The sequence below is a fragment of the Talpa occidentalis genome, unplaced genomic scaffold, assembly GCF_014898055.3.
Source record: "Talpa occidentalis isolate TD23 unplaced genomic scaffold, MPIMG_talOcc4v2.1 talOcc4.7, whole genome shotgun sequence".
In the NCBI taxonomy this organism is placed as follows: domain Eukaryota; kingdom Metazoa; phylum Chordata; class Mammalia; order Eulipotyphla; family Talpidae; genus Talpa; species Talpa occidentalis.
In genome coordinates, this window is record NW_023605083.1 from 34,220,977 (window position 1) to 34,236,938 (window position 15,962).

General features: G+C 36.3%; 1 protein-coding gene across 13 annotated transcripts in view; it reads right to left on the reverse strand.

Annotated features, from left to right (window-relative positions):
* LINGO2 (leucine rich repeat and Ig domain containing 2) overlaps positions 1-15,962 on the reverse strand; it is a 1,109,656-nt gene that overhangs the window by 165,106 nt on the left and 928,588 nt on the right. The window contains exon 1 of one of the 13 annotated variants that reach the window (XM_037492848.2): positions 12,025-14,074. The exons of the other annotated variants lie outside the window; for them this stretch is intronic. The gene's annotated coding sequence lies outside the window, so the exon portion shown is untranslated. Of the gene's footprint in view, positions 1-12,024; positions 14,075-15,962 lie in introns of those variants that run through there. 13 annotated transcript variants of the gene reach the window in all.

Below are 15,962 nucleotides of genomic sequence, written 5' to 3' on the forward strand. Positions count from 1 at the left end.
AGAATTTTTTTAATGATTTATTTATGCATACAAGAACTGGGGTACAGGCCAGAGGTATGGGGGGTGAGAGGATTCACTAGAGACAGAGCAGGGAACAGAACAGGCAGACTGACTGAAATACACTGCTGAGGGGAGCAGCAGGCAAGTCAAGAGAGGTCTGCTGTGCCATGTGGGTCAGCTTGCTGGCTGGGATTGAACTCGTGCTGCAGTGGCCGGATAAGTTCATAGTGCTGTGACTTACCCCTTGCACCACTAGGGAGGCCCAATATCTGAAGGATTTTTGCTTCCTTTATGTATATTTTATTCACCCTTAGACATGTCAGGCTAGTGGCAAACTAAAAAGTGACTCTATACATTAAGGTAGCAATAGAATTGAGAATGTGGGGACTAAACTTCTGCAGAAGTTCATCGATGACACTCGTTTGGCATTGTTATAAAATAGCCAGGCAAATCAGACAACTCTCAGGAAAATTCACTCTGAAAAATCTTTTCCCTTCAATATGGATAATGTAGAAACCCAATTAAGGCAACAAGAACTCCTAGGACTTAACTCTTAACTCTGCTCCTTGCTTACATTCTGGTGGAAGATAAGAGATGTGCTGTACCACAGACTTGATGGAAAAAAGAAAAATAAAACTGAAAAGCAAAGAACAGTAAATGAAAAATAAAAAAAAAACAAACAGTAAAACAGAACTTTACAGGTATAAAGCAATGGAGTTTGTATTTTAAAAGAAACTAATAAAATACAGACCCACTAGCTAGTCTAACCTAGCAAAGATAGAAAAAGCACAAATACTGATCATAGTTTGATAGGGGGCAAATAATTACAGCTATAGAGGAAATTAAATGTTTGAAAACCTAGATAAAATGATTGATTTTTCTAGGAAAACATCAACTACCTAAGTTGACATACGAAGTGATAAAAATCCTAAACAGGTCAATAATCATGGAGGATATTAAGAATGTTGTCAAAAAGCTACTTCCTGAAATTGTGCCAAACTTTGTTTCAAGATTAAAATGATTTTATCATGAAAAGGAACACATAATTCCTATGCTATTTAAGGTAGTTACATACCAAAAAAAATAAGAATACAATAAGGAAGGATTCTTATTTTATAAAGTCAGATTTGGAACTTGTACTCCAAATTCTGAGATAGCAAACACTCTAATGAGGAAACTCTACATTAATTTCACTTACTTTGAGCAATGAAAAAATAAACACTACATGAAATTCAATAACATGTTATGAGAAAAATTTATTAAGGAAAGGTTGGGTTTATTCTTGAAAAGCACATGTATTTCAGTATTAGGATATCTAACTATAATTGACTATTCTACTAGATGGAGAAAAAATGCTTCCTAATAGATGCTTAAAGAGGCATTGATAAAATCCAACATTCTTTCCTAATCTTTTATAAGGATCAAATATTTTTAACTAAATATAAATTTCTACATAACCATTTACACTTATATACACACTAGAAATAGTATAAAATGGCAACGGTCAATATGATGTTTGGACTTAATTGTGATATTGAGAAGCATTCCAAATATTATCAGATCACTTAAGGATATTTTTTGTCATGAGTGCTATTAGTATGATTCAGGATGTGCTAACGAAATATAAGACCATAGTACTATGATTATTAAAATAAAGAAGGGACTACCATATCATTTTGTTCTGAAGATTATCGTAACTAGAAAACTCAATGAAATAAAATTGAATTTAATAAGAACTTATTTAAGACTTGTTAAATTCTAAACAATAACCCAATATGAAAATTTAATGAGAAAATCCTACTTGCTCTGGCAATAAAATCATAAAAATTCTTGAGAATGAACTGAGATGTAGAGGTTGTCAAATTTATTAACTAATAAGGACTTGCATTGACATATATTTTGTTCTTGGACCAGAGAAATCAATATTGTAAAGATATCAATATTCCCTACACTAATCTAAAATTTAAATGTTGTCTTCCCACAAAAATAACATTATCTTAGAGTTGATTTAAGTATAACACAATGCACAGATAAATTTCAATAACCCTGGGTCATTATTTATAATGAAGGTTTAACAACCTTAACACATATAAGACATAGTGATTAATAGAGTATGATACTGTCCCAAGGATAGATAGATCAGTGAAATAACTCCAAAATTAACCAAAGTAAATATGGGAATTTACTGAATATAAAAATTACATTTTAGATAGGTAGAAAATAGTTAGCTATTAAGTAGATATCCAAAGGAAAACTGGAAGCTATTTGAAACAAATCTAGAACATTATCTCATTGCTTACACAAAATTCAGAGTAGATCAACTATTTAAATGTTAAAAAAAGGAAATAAAATACTAGGAAAAAATGTAAGTGGATGTAACATGGGGTTAGTGAATGCTTGAAACAGCAAAAAATCTGGAAGTCCTAAAACACTGATAAATTTAAATAATAAATTTATCAAAATAATATTTTTGCTTATCTTGGACAATATAAACTGACAGGAAATAACTTTGGAGGAAATAACTCTAGTATACTTAGAAATAATGAATATTCATAACAAAATTCCTAAATATCAATGAAAAAATAACAAAATTTAGTTATAAAAATTAAAGAACTCATAGGTTTATTTGAAAAGCAAAATGTCTGTATACTATAATATCTATTGATTTTGAAAGGGTAAAAAAATAATTTGGCAATGTCTAGAAATAAATGAAATAATTTTGACCTCCTGTTTCATTTAGCGAACATTTGCAAAGACTAAAAGTTGTATATATTGAGATTTCTGTGATAGTTTCTCTTAATTATGAGGCATTGGAAATAACTTGAATGCTTATTTTGCAAAGGTTGGGTATATATACATTCTGGAGTAATTTGTATATCTATGATATATACACACATACAAAATCTGTGTGGACATGGTAATGATTCTAAAACATAGAAATTATGGTGTATCCCAAAGCATAGAATATTACCTGGCAATATTTATGTTCAATACATTTTTTGCAAGTTGAGTAGACAAATGTTATATGCCAAAAGTAAGCTGTAAAATTTAATGCAACATAAAATATATATTTTTAAAGATTTATTTATGCATACAAGAGCTGCGGTACAGCCAGAGGAGTGGGGGGTGAGAGGATTCACCAGTGACAGAGTGGGGAATAGAACAGGCAGACTGACTGAAATATATTGCTGAGGGGAGCAGCAGGTGAGAAAGGAGAGGTCTGCTGCGCCATGTGGGTTGCTCCCTGGCCGGCCGGGGATCGAACTCATGCTGCAGAGGCTGCACACTGCTTTATAGTGGGTTGCTTAACCCCTTCTGCCACCAGGGAGGCCCCCATAAAATATTTTTATATAAAAAGAACCTCTTTAAAAGTTTTCTAGTAGTCTTTACTTCACAAGAAGTTTCTAGTTCCAAATTGTATCTATTAAAATAACAAAAAATACATGTATTTGTGATTAAAATATTGAAAGAGAACATATTCCTCTACTATTATATATATGGAGGCTATGCTATTTGATTTCATATAAACTTAAAATTTGTTAAGACTAAATTAGTAATTAAGCAGTGTAATATTCCAGTACAAAGTAAAGTCGAATATTTTGGAAAAGAAAAAGTGAATATGGTTAAGTAACTTCTTCTAAGGAAAGCAAGTATGATTGAAAAGACTTAGCAGAACTTTATGAGTTGAGGCTACTAAGCACTTTTACACATTCATTTAATCCTCATATCACTTGCCTTTTAATGATGAGAAGGGTAGTGCTTAGAAAGAAGAAAGAACCCACAATTCATAAGGGAGAATGAAGACTTGAACTTGCTTTAATTATCTAGTCCAGGCTTCCCTTCCCCTCCCACCCCCAGGTGGTGCAGCAGTGCTGTGAAGCTGTCCTGTCCGCAGCCTCTGCAGCACAGGTTTGATTCCTGGCCGGCAAGGGAGATACACACATGGTGCAGACGACCTCTCCTGTCTCGCCCACTGCTCCCCTCAGGAGTGTTTTCTATCAGTCTGCCTGTTCTGCTCCCTGCTCTGTCTCTGGTGAATCCTCTTACCCTCCCGTGTCTGTGACCTGTACCCCAGTTCCTTTATAAATTTTTTAAAAAATATAATTGAAAAAAAATATCCATTCCATTGCTAGTGCTCTGACAAATTCTGGCATGTAGCCCATGGCTATATTGAGGAAACAGTATTTTTTCTGTTGGTTGAGAAGAAGAGGGGGAGACAGGAATTTGGGTGGAAAAGTCAAATTTCCATTAAAGCATACATGTATTCTATTTACTACCATATATTTTTTTAAATTATATTTTCTTACCCATCAAGGAAAACAGACTTTGGGTCAAACTCCTAGGAGAGCAGAAATAAACTCACTCCCTTGCCAGTTGGGCCAAATTTCAATTTATAAATCAAAGATGAACACATGCTGATCCAAACGTAAAGAAATTCTAGGAAACAATAGTATTTCCACTTCTGTATTGTTTGGTCTATTGGACTCATGCCTTTGAGTGGGTTTTTACTTACAAAGACATAGGACATATTGTATATTATTTTTTCCTATTATGGGAGAAATGAGGGCTTGATTCACAGAGTATTGTATTTCTGGACATCAAAATTGTCTTCTACCTGTATTAAATGCCTGTATTTCCATAATGGAAAGAAAGCTTTTGTGTTCTAATGAATGACACTGCACACTTTATAATCAAAGGTTATGCATTTCTACTTTGCATCATTCCCTTTTCAAACACCCACAGACTTTCAATATATGTTCCAACTACATTTACAGAGATAATAATCTCATCCTAATAATGCCCTCATATTTGATTACAAGGAAGAACACAATATCAGGTTGTAATGAAAGAAGGTTTTTCTCCAATGAAGAAAATTGGAAAAAAAAGAGAAATTGAAGTTGTTTCATTTCTTGCTTTTAGTAGAAGTTTTAGAAATACTTTACTTTTCAATCACTGGATCCTGAACTTTTATAAGACAGAAGTGAAAAAATATTGGCACATTGCAACTAGTATTGAATTTTAATTCTCCATGTGTATTCTAATCATAAATTCTCATTTTTGGTAATATATTTATTGGTAGTTTAGTTGTGGACAATCTTTCTGGGAGCATTAAGATTAAAGAAAGTTGATAGAAAACATGTAGGCCATTGACACAGTATGTTTCCCTATTTGGGAGAAATAACTTTATCTTGATAACAATCAGTTTACTTTAAGAATTCAATTGCTTTATGCTTAGATTTGAGCAAATCCTACAACCTTGAAAACAGTCAGGATTCAGAAATAACAGCTAACAGGATCTTTGAGAAGCCACCTGCTATAGAAAAGGGGCAGTCATGAAAAGCTATGCCTATGAGGGTCCTCTATGGTCTCATTTTTGTTCTCCTAGTTTTCTCTTCATACACATTCATAAAAATCATTTTTTTTCTTATGTATACTCTCATTTTCTTCCTCGATAACCAGAATAGTCTTTTTAGTAGCACAAAGCTGATTATGCAACTCCTTGCTTGAAACATTTGCACCTAGGATATTCCCAACATGTGTGTAGACACAAATTTCTTTTTTTTCTGTAAGATGTGCTCTCTCGAAATGATGTAATAAATAGTAAATAACATGCTAGTGTGTGTATGTGTGTATATATATATATATATAACTGCTTACAATTATAAGATAAACTTGAGTCTGGATATGAGGAAATAATCGGTACAAGGTAGTAGGCCCAGATGACTGAGTGCTACTGATTTAAGTTCTTTCTTTCTAATGAATTATTGATAAAACTGGAAAAGATGTTTATTAAAAGACTATCTAAGGGCCTCCCCGGTGGCGCAGCGGTTGAGCGCTGGGTTGCGAAGCTGCCCGCGGCCTCTGCCGAAGCCAGTTCGATCCCCGGCTGCTCCCCGGCCACCGGAGGAGGGTCCCACATGGCGCGCAGACCTCTCCTGCTGCCCGCTGCTCCCCTCAGCAGTGTACTTCAGTCCTTCTGCCTGCTCTGCTCCCCGCTCTGGCTCTGGTGAATTCTCTCACCCTCCCGTGCTTCTGACTGTACCCAGTGCTTGTGTAAATAAATAAATCTTAAAAAAAAAAATTAAAAAAAAAAATAAAAGACTATCTAAGCAGTCTGAGGGATTCTATCTATAAAATTAAAGTAAGTTTTTCTGTAATATCATAAAGGGAATGAAGTGTTGATTTCCACTGACAGGAAAATGAAAATCAGACAGGAACACTGGCAAGTATTTAATCAATAATATCTAGAGAAGAATCTAGAGATATAGCATACCCAGGAGACTATAGCATACCAAACTGCTAACAAAAACAAAACAAAACATAAAACTTCTTTAATGGGCACATATTATTTTTTAGTCTGCTTGGATAAATTATAACAATAATGAGTATGATAGTGCTAGCTAATATTACTTGTTGAATAATTTATGGATCAAACATTTAAATTTCACAACACTATAAAGTTGGCATTCTTACCTTTTTAGCAGAGGAAGTTGAAACTCAGCTTAAAAATTTCTTGGGGAGGACAAAGAATTTGAATTAAGATTACTGTGATTTTAAACCCTATGTTCTTTACTCCTAGCATATATAATATATACATATAATTCATGTTATATATAAGATTTTTATATATATACACATACATACACACACACACACACACACACACACATATATATATATATATATATGTATGTATGTATAAAAGCTCAGCAACAAAGATTCACCCATGTGAACCCTAGTAACTCAGGCTGTCCCTCTTTGAAGACTGCAGTGTTTATAATCAAAGTTCTTTCTCAAATTCTGCGGTCTTTTTATTTTTTAAGATTTATTTATTTATTTATACAAGCACTGGGTACAGTCAGAAGTGCGGGAAGGTGAGAGAATTCACCAGAGCCAGAGAGGAGAGCAGAACAGGCAGACCGACGAAATACACTAATTCGCAGTCTTCTAACTCAAATTCTGAAAGGCTTCTAATGAAGTGTTGATACTGCTGCCAAGTTCACCAATAGGAATTTCTCAGAGGAAGTCTTTGTATTAGAAACAAAATTTTCTAGAGTGCCAACCAAGAGTTCTTCAATTAGTGAAAAGGTTCTGGTGGAATTGTAGAGAGACCAAGACTCTTAGTTAGACATGTGAAAAACCAGAGGGCAAACTCCCTATCAGCTTGCTGTCTCCTCCTGCTCACATTCAAAATCAGATTAAAACTATATCAGAGCTCAACGCAGCACATTCAAGAGAGAAGGCGATTGGTGGTGGAGGCCGATATAATCATGTATTGTTAGGTTTGATTAATGAGGGACCACAAATAAGACAGTGGCTATACCATGCAGCCTAGGTATGTAGTAGACTTTATCATCTAGATTTGTATAGAATTACACTATGTTGTTAGCATAAAGAACAAACAGACACCAAAACAGAAATAAAAACAAACTCTGACAATGCATTTCTCAGAGGATATCCCTACCGTTATGTTGTATGCCAGTACTAGGGTATCTCTGAGGGTGACAATGAAGGTGCATCCTGACCATAGACAAGAGGAGACTGTCCCTTCCAATTGCTATTTCCACTGTGCATGGATGCACAGCAATTCCCAAGTGTGCCCAAGGATGAGTTTCATGGGAGAAAGAATCTGACTGTTGTGTTTACAATACAGGTAAGGAACCATCTTTCATAAAATACACTTTGTGAAGGAATTGGCTAGTTCAAATTTTCACTTCCACTGTAAACACTGTAAGGGCCTAGCTCGAGAAACATGCCTTTGTTTATTTAGTTTATTCACCATTCCTTTATTTTGTTTCCAAAGTGTGTATCTAGCAGAAAGATTTGCAAATTAATAAAAATATCAAAGAGAAAAGTTAGAGTCGAATATAGCAAAGCTAAAAGGAAGATGCTCACAGACATGCACAGGAAGATAGATTTGAATAATTGCTAGGTTCTCAGACAATTCATCGTTTCATGCTTGATTTGAGGGGATAACAAACTGTTTCAAGATGTATAAAAATGATTGTAAACATTTTTGTATTTTATTACCTGGATCATAAATCAGCATATAATAGAAAATATTTTCATTTTTATCAATGATATAAAAAGAGATCTGCACAATCAGTATTTCCCCTATTAATACATGTTTGAGATGAATCCATAGAGAATTAAAATACTGACGCTATGTCATGGCATATTTTAAAGTTTAAGTCTGCTTGGCTAAAAAAAAGTATAATTCTTTGTTTTGCATATTTTATTGGGCAAATCGGCAGTTTTTTTCTTGGATACTTGATTAATAGGCTATTTCTACTGACAGTAAATGTTTTTACACACCAAAAAGAAAAAAAAGACTAGCTTAAAAATAAAAAAGAACTTAACTTTTAAATTCCATTCTAGCCTTCTGGGAATTCCTGGGATTTTTTTGAAAGCTGATCAACAAAGAACCTGAGGACATGTTTCCTGTTTTACCTGATTGCTTATCTAAATAAAGAGAGACTACATTTCAACAAACTTCAGGGAACAAAGAACATTCCTTATAATTGAACACAGCCTCTTTGTCTTCTTTTATAGTGTAACCTATAATGGGTAACTTCTAAGAGATTTTTATGTGGTGTAGAGAGACAGGATTTTTTAAAATAGGAAAAGGTGACAAGTGTTGTTCTATAGTGATACCTGACTGGGAGCTGCTAATCCAGGCTCATGAAGCATGGAATCCTGGTTACTGTGATTGCTGACATGACTGCCCAACTCGGTGAATGCAGTTCCTGAGGAATATGCTGCTTTACTAGCAATTGTGAGGGGAAGTGACTCTAGAACATTAGATTTAAAGGATCCATGTTCTAAGAGGCAGAGATCTGTTGAACTGAGCTTGTCAGTTTATCACTTGCACAGAATGGAATCTGTTAGATTCCAATAGAAATATGTTCATCTGTCATATCTTTAGAGAGGACTTTGGCTTGTAGTGATTTTCTCTGAGGAAGCCTCTCATTTAAAGGGACATTAACCCCGCAGACCTATCGTACTAGAGAATAAGGGAAAAGGAAGGAGAAAAAAGGAAAAAAAAAATCTGTCAAATTATTTACTGCCTCATGCACATCCAGTGATCCAAATAAAGCTTTGTCCTAATTATCTGATTGTTAATTTACTTTTCTGTTCCTTTAGATCAGGCTCCAATCATCAACTGAGGTGTCTAGACAGTCCCACAGAAGACGAAAGTCAGAGAACCTGTCCTTTCTGTTCTTCCACTATTTCCCCATCTGGTCTTGCTCTTCATTTCTGTGATTTGATACTTTACAAATGTGCAGTTTATTCATTCTTCTATGGTCTTTTACTTATTCACTAAATAATTCTTCTACATTCATTCAGTCATGAAATATTTAGTGATACATTCTAAAGAAGGGTAATTCTTTCTGATTTTATTCATTATTCTATCTTTTGTTCCTGGAATAGTACCTAGAAATAGCAAACAACAGTCACTGAATGATTGAATGAATGACTTGATTGCTAGCTTTTGGCTCCTTGTCTTTATTTATTAGCCTTTCTGCTCCACCAGGATTTCACTATTCTTTTAATTTCTCTTGCATTTTGGAGATCCATGTTCCTAAATAGTATTTAATAATACTCTATCTCCCAATCTTGCTCTCTCCAGTGGTTCCAGGTGGGGACTTCTCAAATCAACCCTGTCCTCCACAGAATATCTAGTCCATTGCACCCAGAGCTAACTAATATTCCATTAAGAGTTGATGGGCAGGGAGGGCAAGATAATATAAACACACAATACTTTTATGGCATGAAACAATTTCTAATAGGCGAAGTTGTATAAATAATACTGTCTTTTTAGTAAAAAGTAAAGGTTAGTAAGATTTCTTAAGGAAAGTCAATTAGTTGTTCCCTAAACCCACAGGATCACTTGGGGGGAAAAACAGGGTTAGAAGAAATAGGGGACAAAGACATTTGGATGTATGATGTCAAGATACATCTTAGTACAATTAAGAAAAAAAATGCTGGCAATGAACTTTAATGTTGTTATCCTGGTATTTTGCCAATTAAAGTGCAAAAGATATAATAAGTGTAACTATGATTTTTCATTTGATAATGAGTGAAAGAAATACATATTTTAAACTCAAACTCATTAGAAATGACCAGTACAAACTAAAAGGTAGTATTAATCTCATTTTTGCTGATAAAATAATAAGAGGCAGAAATCAAGTGATCCTCCTAAAGTTTTAAAGGAAATCAATTATTACAACTTCCCATCTCCATTTATATTGCAAATTGAGTGAAAATGATTCACGAATACAGGTTTTCCCCCATTACCTGAGGGTAGGCTACTTCCTCCACTATGTGAAAATAGAACACTCCTATTTTATATGGCTTGACAGGTTATTTTTTGGGACATGGGAGTGCTCAGAAATTATTCCATACAAGTCAACGGTAACAGCAATCCTATTTTTAGGCAACCAAAAAAAAAAAAAGCTACCAGGGGAGATAATATATGCAATGTGTCTAGGCTGCTTCTTACCTTTGAGCTGGCTGGTCCTCTCCCATATATGTGGCCAGCAATACGTCATTAGGGTAAATTCCAGGCAGGTGGGTTCCAGCCCCATGCCTTGACCTGCTCCCATGAGTCCCTTGTATTCTTCTGAACCGTCCACATTTCTTTTGCCCCTGACCTCTTACCTCATGTATTGAGGGCTCCCAGTCAACACGCTAAATCATTGCTGGCTACTTCACTAATATTTTTGGTTTTTCAATATGAGTATGACTCCCACAGGGCTCAAGCAAATTTGCTTTGAGTCACTGGGATTCTTGGATAAACTAAAGCATCAACTTCATCTCTGCACAACTCCTACGGCAGGCCCTTCTTCCTAACAATTTCTAAGAACAGAAACTAAACATATAGGTGCCTTAATTTTTCATTTTTAGAGTTTCTATTTTTGACGAAGATACTTTAAATGGAAACCCAGATTTCTAAAATGAGAACAAATGCAAGGTCACACTTTTTACAATTTCTCTAAAGAACAATGTTTTTTATGGTTCATTGTACAACATTTGTTCAAACCAGAAGTGGATCAATAGTATTTTATAGGTCTCTTTCATGCTAAACCTTTGGTAATGGTACAATAAATTTTGTTACTTTGGTTTGCTTGACTTCAGAGGCCCTATAACTTGCTGGGGAGATACAGGACCCAAAGTTTGGGGTTATAGAGTCTGACTGTGGAGATAGGGGAGGTGCAAAAGGTTTTGAGATTAGTCATCTCTCCTTCCACTACCTCCACCTGGGTGCTACAAAAAAAAAAAAAAAAGCCTGTTTTTCTGTTTAAACCGTTGAGTAGCTTCCCCACACGCACACAAAAATCACAATTTCAAATTTATTCTTACCATGCTATTTCCCACTTGTTTTTTTAGCTTTAAAGGAAGAAAAAATAAATGCAAGAAAATGAATTCTGAAGTAAAAAATCATTTAGCCAGTAAAGCTTGTGGTTTTGCCTGTAATTGTTTTCCTTTTTTCCCCACTCATTTGAACCGGCATTTGTATCTCTAGCGAAGCTGAGGGAGGCTTCCTTTCAACAACTTTATATTCCTTTCTCAACTTACCAAATCTTACACTACTAGAGGAATTTCATCTTAATGATTAGAATATCGATCACCAAATTTTTCAGTATTGAAAACATTTTTTTTCATGGCAAAAAACATATTTGCTTCAAAATCCTAGCATACTGAGAACACAAAGCAAAGCGAACAAATGATCACAAAAATCAAAAGCAATTCCACAAAAATGCTATTTACCCCACACATAACCAGCAAACACATCAATAACAGACACCCTATTCTAGTAGGCATCACATATACCACATATTTATGAGTCATAATAGCATCAGTTTCAAGATACTTATAATTTTCATGCATGCATACATTTCAACAAATGTCTGCCAATAACCAGCTGCAAACAAAACACTAATTGTAGTGCACAAGAATGAAAAAGGCCCAGCCTTTGTCTACAAAGAGCCTCTAATCAAGAAGAAGAAACAAAGTACTTACACTATGCCACAGGTAGTGGAGCTGAAGAACTCTGGCATTCTCTGGAGTGAGACTGTGTTCATGTCCTGGCTTTGCTATTTATCAGCTCTCCAGCCCTCAGTTTCCTCAGTGGAGGAAGGAGGGTTAATAAGAGTTTTCATCCCATGTGTTTGTTGTTAAGGTTAAACAAGATAAGGTGCACATGTGCTTAGTGCAATACTAGTCTCACATTAATCAAGAAATATGTTTATGGAGAACAACTGATAATGAATGACACTAAAACAGTCTCATACATTTACAAAGTTTGCGAGGATGAGACATTCAAATAAAATGGTTCAGGAGAAGGATAATCCTTTTTTTGTCTCTTGGTAGAAGAATGCTCCAGAAGACTATATGCACTGATGACACAGTAAAAGAAAGAGATTCCAATTACTGAGATGGAGCAGAGACAGAAAAGGAAATATCCAAATTGAATGTAGGGGATGTTTTAAAAAATTTAGAGACTGGAACTATAGAATTTGATGCTGCACAAATATATAATGGGGTTTTCTCTACTCAGTAGCATCGTCAATATTATTTTCTTATTTTTTTGCTCCCAAATGCTAAGGTTGGGCCCTTGTATCTTGGGGAGAATTGAATATTTGGGTTCTATCAATTTCTGCCTAAATTAAGAACAACTGTTATTACTCTGGCATCTCCTGCTCTGTGCTAGGTCAATTACCTTCTCAAGTGTGACTTTTTTTCTTTTTTTTTAATTTTATTTTATATATTTTTACATCATTTTTTTACTTTTTTTGGTATCTCTAGTATGTTCTACAGATAATAAATGAAGACTCTCATCTCTGTCCAGTGAGAATTCAAACTTCTCCCAATTCCTTGTTGTTCTGAACATAAAGCTTTCTAGTTGGCTTTTCCCCAGCCTGAGGAATTTCAACAAATGTGCACACTGTTTATCATTCAAGAGAAACCAGGGGATGTATATGCAGATTCCTGGAGCTTTTTGTTAATGTTGCTCCTTTTTCTCCAGTTCCCAGTACCAGTTGCAGACACCACAACTACCTTAATTTCTGATTCCCAACCATTCAATAGTCTCTTTTGTTCTGTGAGGATCTGCATTTCTGCACCATGATCTATAAAATCTGTTGTCACTAATTCTGTGAACATAGGACCTATCTCACTTATTTCCTTTAAGGATACACAGTTGTAGGGGCAGGACAGGACACAGTGCAGGTTTTCTAGGATCCCATGCAGACCGGGTAAAGGAGGAGTCAGAGTCCTCAGTGACTTTTTGCAGGCTTTTATTGGGATTTACCCAGTACACAGCAGGCAAGGGTGCTGGGGGGGCCGGGAGGCTGGCAGGCCTCTCATCCCCCAGCAAATCCTCACTCTATCTGGGCTCTCCGGTAATCTCTGCTTCTGCTTCTTTGCTTCTCTCTCGGCTTCTGCTGGCATCCCCGTGATGCTGCCCTTAAAAAAAGCCCAGTCTCATCCCAGGTGAATCCCATCTACCTACGCCCACACCCTATTCCAGCTGCCCGCCATCAGGCATGCATTCAGGACCGCAAGGATCCATCATCTATCCTGATGGCGGGAGGGCAGAAAAGCCTGACATTTTTCCTTACCCTACAACAGTCTTTATCTGTTGTCCAATTTTTGAAAACAGTTGTTTCATATATTTGTTCAGTTCCTACTTATTTATGGGTGAGAAAATAAGTCTGGGTCCAGCTTATTCCATTTTGGCTGAAGCAGAAGTTGCTCAAATTAGCATCCTAGGGATTAAAGGCATGCCAGGTAATTCTAATAGAAAGACATGTTTGCAAACAATTAGAGAGTGTAGAGAGGTCCTCTCCTTCCCTATACATTGAGAAGCTTCCTCACTGGAATTAGGAATGGGTTTTGCCAGCCAATATCCCTTTAGCATTTTGGGTAACTCCCCTATTTCCCCTGGGAGGGGGTGGTTACTCTCACTGACATCTGGGAATAGCCATGATTATTTGATTCTGTGAGACTTAAGGTAGAACTTTTGGAAGCTCACTTCTTGCCAGAACCTGGTGTGCTCTAAGTTTAAGGGAGGAGTGTAGTCCTATTTTTTTTAAAAAAATATGTATTTATGCATATAAGAGCTGGGGTACAGGCCAGAGATACAGGGGATGAGAAGATTCACCAGAGACAGAGTGGGGAACAGAACAGGCAGACTGACTGAAATGCACTGCTGAGGGGAGCAGCAGGCGTGGCAGGAGAGGTCTGCGTGCCATGTGGAAACCTCGCCAGTGGCCAGGGATCTAACCGGTGCTGCAGAGGCTGCGGGCAGCTTCGCAGCCCAGCGCTCAACCGCTGTGCCACCAGGGAAACCCTATTTCTTGTCTTTTTGATGATAGCAATTCTAACAGTATGACATTAAGGTCACTGTGATTTTGATTTGCATTTCCTTGATGATCACTGATGCTGAGCATCTTTTCATGTATCTATTAGCCATTTATATGTGTTTGGAAAAAAAAATGTCTATTGAGGTTTTTTGCTCTTTTTTTAATTGAAAATTTGTAGGGGATTTTGTGTGTTGCTATTTTTTTTTACTACTTTTTTAAGATTTGACTTTACTTTTATACAAGAGCTGGGGTACAGGCCAGAGGCACGGGAGGGTGAGAGGATTCACCAGAGACAGAGTGGGGAACAGAACAGGTAGACTGACTGAAGTACACTGCTGAGGGGAGCAGCTGGTGAGACAGGAGAGGTCTGCTACCATGGTGGGTATCTCCCTGGCCGGCCAGGAATCAAACCCATGCTGCAGAGGCTGCGGACAGCTTCACAGTGCTGCACTCAACCTACTGTGCCACTGGAGAGCCCGTGTGTGTTGCTATTTTTATGACTTACTTTTTTTGGATTTTTATCCCATATTCAATATATGAGTTGCAAATATGTTCTCCCAAACCATATACTCCCCTTGTTACTTTTAATTTCAATTGTTCCTTTTGCTGTGCAGAAAATTTACTTTGATAAAGATCATTTGTATATTTTGCTTTTGTTGTCAAATCCAAAATATCAAATGTCAAGGGGCAGTTCCCCTATTCTATTATCAAAATTTGGTGATTTCAGTTCTCACATTTATTTCATTTTGCGTTTATTTTTGTGAGTATTATAAAATAGGGATCCAGTGTCATTCATTTGCATGTGGAACACAATCCACAAGTAAATGGTACCCTGAAAAAGCAGGAAAAAGCCATATTTATACCAGAAATATAGACTTTCAGATTAAAAAAAAAGTATCAAGAGACAGGCGTGGACATTATATAAATGATCAGGAAGGCATAATTCATCAATATATATATACACAAAATGAAGGAGCATCAAAATCTGTAAAATAAGTATTAACAGGGGGCCTCCCTGGTGGCGCAAGGGGTTAAGCATCAGCACTATAAAGCTATTGGCAGCCACTGCAGCACAAGTCTGGTCCCTGGCCATGGAGCTGACCCACAAGGCACGGCAGACCTCTCCTGTCTCACCTGCTGCTCCCCTCAGCGGTGTATTTCAGTAGATCTGCCTGTTCTGCTCCCCACTCTGTCTCTGGTGAATCCTCTCATCCTCTGTACATCTGGCCTACACCCCAGCTCTTGTATGCATAAATAATAAATAAAATAAATCTTTACAAGAAAATAAGTATTAATAAACCTGAAAACAGACATCAACAGAAACACTTTAGGAGGAGAGGATTTCAACAACCCATTTACATCAATGGACAAATTAACCAGAGAGGATATCAACAAGTAAAGATACCTTTAATGAAGAAATTAAGCTCAATGGGCTTAATAGACATTTGGGGTGGGGTGGCACTGGACCCCAAGAAAGCTAAGGACACATTCTCCCTGAATATACACAGAACCTTTTCAGAGATAAACCACATGTAGGGTCACAAAATAAATGCCAATAAATACAAGTAGATGGAAATCATATCTTCTCTGATC